This window comes from Oryctolagus cuniculus, chromosome 8 (genome assembly GCF_964237555.1).
Source record: "Oryctolagus cuniculus chromosome 8, mOryCun1.1, whole genome shotgun sequence".
In the NCBI taxonomy this organism is placed as follows: domain Eukaryota; kingdom Metazoa; phylum Chordata; class Mammalia; order Lagomorpha; family Leporidae; genus Oryctolagus; species Oryctolagus cuniculus.
The window spans coordinates 113058238-113063732 of record NC_091439.1 but is presented as its reverse complement, the minus strand read 5'-3'; the positions used below and the strand labels follow the sequence as shown (position 1 = coordinate 113063732).

Below are 5495 nucleotides of genomic sequence, written 5' to 3'. Positions count from 1 at the left end.
ACCTGCTGATAGGAGCAGTTCGTGACTGTGGACAATAAACCTACCATGGGTCGGGTGCTGGTGCATGGTTCTACAAGCATAAAGATCATCAGGGATTGAATGGCGTCGTCTCAGATTCACACTGGTGTCCCCATCCCCCACACACTGGAATCTATTCTTGCAGAGCGGAGCCTGTGAAGCGGTGATCTCTGGCGGCCTTCTAAGAAAGGAGAGCACAGACATGGAGAAGACGGCATCCACACGCCAGGGAGAAACCACCTGCTCCACCTGACCCGTTTTTGTTTGAGCTCTGGAGTGGTGCTCTGTCCCAGGGAGACACAGATCCCTGGGCTCAGGGCACCCCCGGGGCAGCAGGAGAAAGAGCCCAGCAGGCAAGACGCGCTGCTGCCCACCGCTTGTCTTTTCTCTGCTGGGTTCCTGAGGGCACCCCTTCCTCCCTCCCGGCCCGGAGCCAGCTCCCTCTGCGGCGTGGACAGTCTCAGCTGCAAGGGCAGCGCTCCAAGGGGGCACGTGCCCGCCTGGCACAGGCTCCATCCTCACCCATGTCTGTCACTGGGGCCTCCCGGGGAGGGGCGGGGGGACCCTGCAGGGGACAGGGTCTGCAAAGTCACTGGGACCTAAGCCAGAAACTTCTGATCCCAGAGAGAAAGGGGGAGCGGGGTGAGCAGAGAGAGCCGGGGGCCAGGGCCCGGGGCCGGGCTGCGGCTGCGTCCAGGTCTCGGGGCTTTGGTCGGGGGCGCCTTGTGACGATTCTCGCGGAAACATCCCAGCTTCCCGACCACGGCCCTTCCGCAGGAATGCAGTCCGGAGGTCACACGTGTCCACAGTCCCCGTCCCTCCTTCCACCTCTCTTCCTTCCGGGCTCTCCTCCCTAGGCTGCCGCCTGCGGGTGAAATTCCCGGGCCAGGGATTTGGCACCACCTAGTGGTGAGCGAAAGCTGCCGGTATAGGGTTTTGTTTATTTGTTTTTATTTTTAATTTTAATTTTATTTCCTTTTATTTGAAAGGGCTGGGGGGGGGCAGGGAAGAGAGCGAGCCAGCGACCACACTCCTTTCTGCTGGTTCACTCTGCCCACCACTCCCTAAATGCCCACCATGGGAGCTGAGCCAGGCCAAAGCCAGGAGCCAGGAACCTTGTCCAGGTGTCCCACACTGGTGACAGGAGCTCAAGGACTTGAGCCATCACTGCTGCCTGCCAGGGTGTACACACGCAGGGAGCTGGACTGAGGTGCAGAGCAGAACTGGGACCCAGACCTCCCATGTCAGATGCAGGTGTCGCTGTGGGAAGCGCCCTCACCCCCAGTTTACTTTGGAGTAGCTGGATATTACTCCAAGTCATTAACGCAAAGATCGCAGAACAAAACAAAAGCAACAAGGCCAGCATGACCAGCATTTGACATCACAATACGCCCTGAATGTTTGTGGGGAAGACACTGCAGCTCCATCCAGCCAGGCCCACTCTAGGTGAACCTCTCTGTTCTGTCCTGGGCCCTGCGTTGACAGAAAAGCTGTGACCTGCCCGCCCTGTGCCACTGTCTATCTCCTGGTCCTTTTCTGCTACCAGCTGCTGCGAGAACAGAACTCAGTTTTCCACCCCTTTCTTCTCTGTTGGAGATCACGGCCGTTATCTGGTAGCTTTGGGATCCGGGAATGGAAAGTTTCTACCTGTACTTCCAGGGAAGAAAAGTCCTTGTCAAGGTCCCTGCGGGTGCCTAAAGGTCAACCAATGAGGATCAGACCCGCCTCAATCTTTAACCCCCATGCCCTGAATCTATAAAAGGAGCACTCCCAATCTCTGACGCGCGACTTCCCCCGCACCCGCTCTGTTGGGACTGGGGAACCTCGCCCGGGAGCGGAACCCCAATAAAAGCCTGTGAATTAATTGATTCGTCTGCCTGGGATGATTTGTTACGCACCGGACACCTTGCATTATTGTCATAGACGTCTCAGCTGTGTGAGTTTTCTGCTAGCAGACGATTGGCCCTTCACTCTCCCAGACCCATCCTCCTGAGCAGGCCGGTGGTTGAGACCTGAGACCTGACACAGGTGGCTGTGGTTGGAGGTAGGAATGAGTCACTGGGGAGAACTGACCTTGACCGGTGACCCAGGTGTTTGGAGTGCTGTTGAGTCTCGCTGACCTCCCCGTCATGGGCAGAGTTGCGCCTGTCTGTAATCTCCCACGCTGGGAATCTGGGGCCAGCTCATGCAGTTGAGAGACAACTTTTGGAGGGCTTGGGGCCTCCTGCTCTTAGGACAACCCAGCAACTCCTGGCTTGGACCAAGCTGATGTACAGTAGAGAAATTGTTCTCACACTGTGCAAAAGTATACATTTCTGCTTTCAATTTGCACGCCAGAAGAAAGACACTCACTGCAAACACAAAGCAAGGGACTATTTCCTTCTTTTTATTCTTAATTTATTTGAGAGGTAGAGCTACAGACAGAGAGACGGAGAGACAGAAAAGAGAGGTTTTCCTTCTGCTGATTCATGCCCCAAATGGCCACAACGGCCAGAGCTGGGCTGATCTGAAGCCAGGAGCCAGGAGTTTCTTCTGGGTCTCCCATATGGTGCAGGGGCCCAAGCACTTGGGCCATTTTCTACTTCTTGCCCAAGCCAAGAGCAGGGAGCTGGATCAGAGGAGGAGCAGCTGGGACACAAACAGGTGCCAATATGGATGCTGGTGCCGCAGGTGGAGGCTTAGCCTACTATGCCAGAACACCGGCCCCAGTAATTCTTTTTTTAATTCTCCCTTTTGCCTTCATGGGATGGAAAGATAATGCCCTTGAGTGCATGTGGCCAGGTCTGAGAAATTCAGGAAGAAATGCATTGTGGATTGTTACTACAACATGATTAGAGCTCCACATGTGGAGCTAGTCTCATGGATCTATGCGTGGATACAAACACATGTGTACAGCCCCATGGATTTACACACACATGTATAGTCCACATGGATACAAACATGGATACTTACACACAGGTACAGTCCCATGGATACATACACAGGGGTACAGTCCCATGGATTTACACACACATGTATAGTCCACATGGATACAAACATATGTACATCCCAGGGATACATACACACAGGCACAGTCCCATGGATACATACACAAGGGTACAGTCCTATGGACACAGGCACACATGTACAATCCCATGGATACATACACACAGGTACAGTCCCATGGATATACACACAGGTACAGTCTCGTGGATATATACACACGGGTACAGTCCCATGGATACATACACACATGTACAGTCCATTGGATATACATACATGTACAGTCCCATGGATACATACACATGGGTACAGTCCCGTGGATACATATACATCTGTACAGTCCCGTGGATACATACACACATGTACAGTCCCGTGGATACATACAAATGGGTACAGTCCCATGGATACATACACACGGGTACAGTCCCATGGATACATACACATGGGTACAGTCCCATGGATACATACACACATGTACAGTCCCATGGATACATACACACATGTATAGTCCCATGGATACATATACACGTGTACAGTCCCATGGGTACATATATATCTATATAGTCCCATGAATATATATACACATGTACAGTCCCATGGATACATACACACGGGTATAGTCCCATGGATACATACACATGCGTGCAGTCCCGTGGATACATACATGTGTACAGTCCCATGGACACACACACGTAAGGCCCACAGATACATACATGTGTACAGTCCCATGGACACACACACATGCAAGTCCCACAGATATATACATGTGTGTACAGTCCCATGGACACACACACACGCAAGTCCCACAGATATATACGTGTGTGTACAGTCCCATGGACACACACACACGTAAGTCCCACAGATATATACATGTGTGTACAGTCCCATGGACACACACAAACGCAAGTCCCACAGATATATACGTGTGTGGACAGTCCCACAGATGTTCTACACGCAGCAGAGTACTATTCTCGGGATTCCTATTAAAGTGTGCCATTGCTGGGCTTGCCTAACCTGGCAGAGGCAGGAGAGTCCTGGGGCCACACAGACTGTCCCTGGGAGGAATCTGTCTGAGCCCTAGCTTTCTCATTGTGAAAAGGGGAAGAGGTAATAGTCCCTCTCTTGTGTGTGTCAGGGATCAAGTGAAACAGGGCCTCTAGTCTGTCACATGATCAGTAACGTTTGCAGTGGTTATCTAAAGACCACGACTTGTTCAAGAAGTCCAAGGAAGTCAGTGTAGATTTTAAGCAGGTTTTTCTGCTTAAAAATTTGTCACTTCCTCGTTAGTATAGTGGTGAGTATCCCCGCCTGTCACGCGGGAGACTGGGGTTCGATTCCCCGACGGGGAGGATGCGCTTCCTTTTGCCGGGATAGCTCAGTCGGTAGAGCATCAGACTTTTAATCTGAGGGTCCAGGGTTCAAGTCCCTGTTCGGGCGCGTTCTTTCTTTATGTGAATGGAAGGGGAGAGGGAGTGGATAAGGGGAGGGTTGCGGGTTGGAGGGACGTTATGGGGGGGAAGCCATTGTAATCCATATTCTGTACTTTGGAAATTTATATTCATTAAATAAAAGTTAAAAAAAATTTAGACTTAAATCAGATTTTTCTGCACATGCATGGGAAACTACCAGCTTTAGGCACAAAACAAGAATGGCTTTACTTTTTATATTTGTTCCAGTTTTTCATTAAAAATAATACCTCTCCATGTGCAACAAGCAAATGAACGAAAGGAAATTTACAGCTGTGGGGTGTGGTTAAGCTGCAAGGCCTCTGAGGACGGGTGGAGGGCATTGCTCCAGGGCTAGAGCCCGAGATCACCAGGGAACACCTGCTTCCCACCTGCGATGCCCGCACGCTGGGAGGATGCTCCCCGGTGGCCTCTGACCAGTGCCTATGTAGAGGTGACAGCTTTCTTTCCACATGGAAAACCCCATTTGATGGGGGAGATCATGGCCATGGTAACGTGGCATCTCGTGTTGTCAGGAGCAAGCCAGCTGATGTCCCCGGAGTCCGACCAAGGGACTGACTGTGTTGAAATCATGAACGTCACTCTAGTAAAATGGAACTTTCTGCAGCCCCAGCTGTTCAGTCAGCCAGGAGGCTGTGTTGGAGCTACAGAAAGAGAAGGAGAGAGAAACAGGTCTTCCGTCTGCTGGTTCACTCCCCAAATGGCCACAATGACTGGGCTGGGCCAGGTGGAAACCAGGATCCAGGAGCTTCTTCCAGGTCTCCCACGCTGTTTTCAGGAGCCCAAGTACTTGGTCTGTCTTCCGCTGCTTTCCCAGGCACATTATCAGGGAGCTGGATCAGAAGTGGAGCAGCCAGGACTTGAACTGGCTCCCATATGGGATGCCGGCACCACAGTGGAGGCCTTACCTGCTACGCCACAGCGCCGGCCCCTGCAATGCTTTTTATGAAGTGACCGATCTCAACAGGTTTTTCCCTTGAATAAACTATTGTGGATTGTGTCACATGCTTTGGGAGAAAAACAGACATA

At 51.8% G+C, this 5495-nt stretch overlaps 1 non-coding gene across 1 annotated transcript; it reads left to right on the top strand.

Annotated features, from left to right (window-relative positions):
• Positions 1-4364: 4364 nt before the first annotated feature.
• TRNAK-UUU (transfer RNA lysine (anticodon UUU)) lies at positions 4365-4437 on the top strand. The gene has a single exon. It is a non-coding gene; the product is annotated as a tRNA-Lys (tRNA).
• The last annotated feature ends 1058 nt before the right edge of the window (positions 4438-5495 follow it).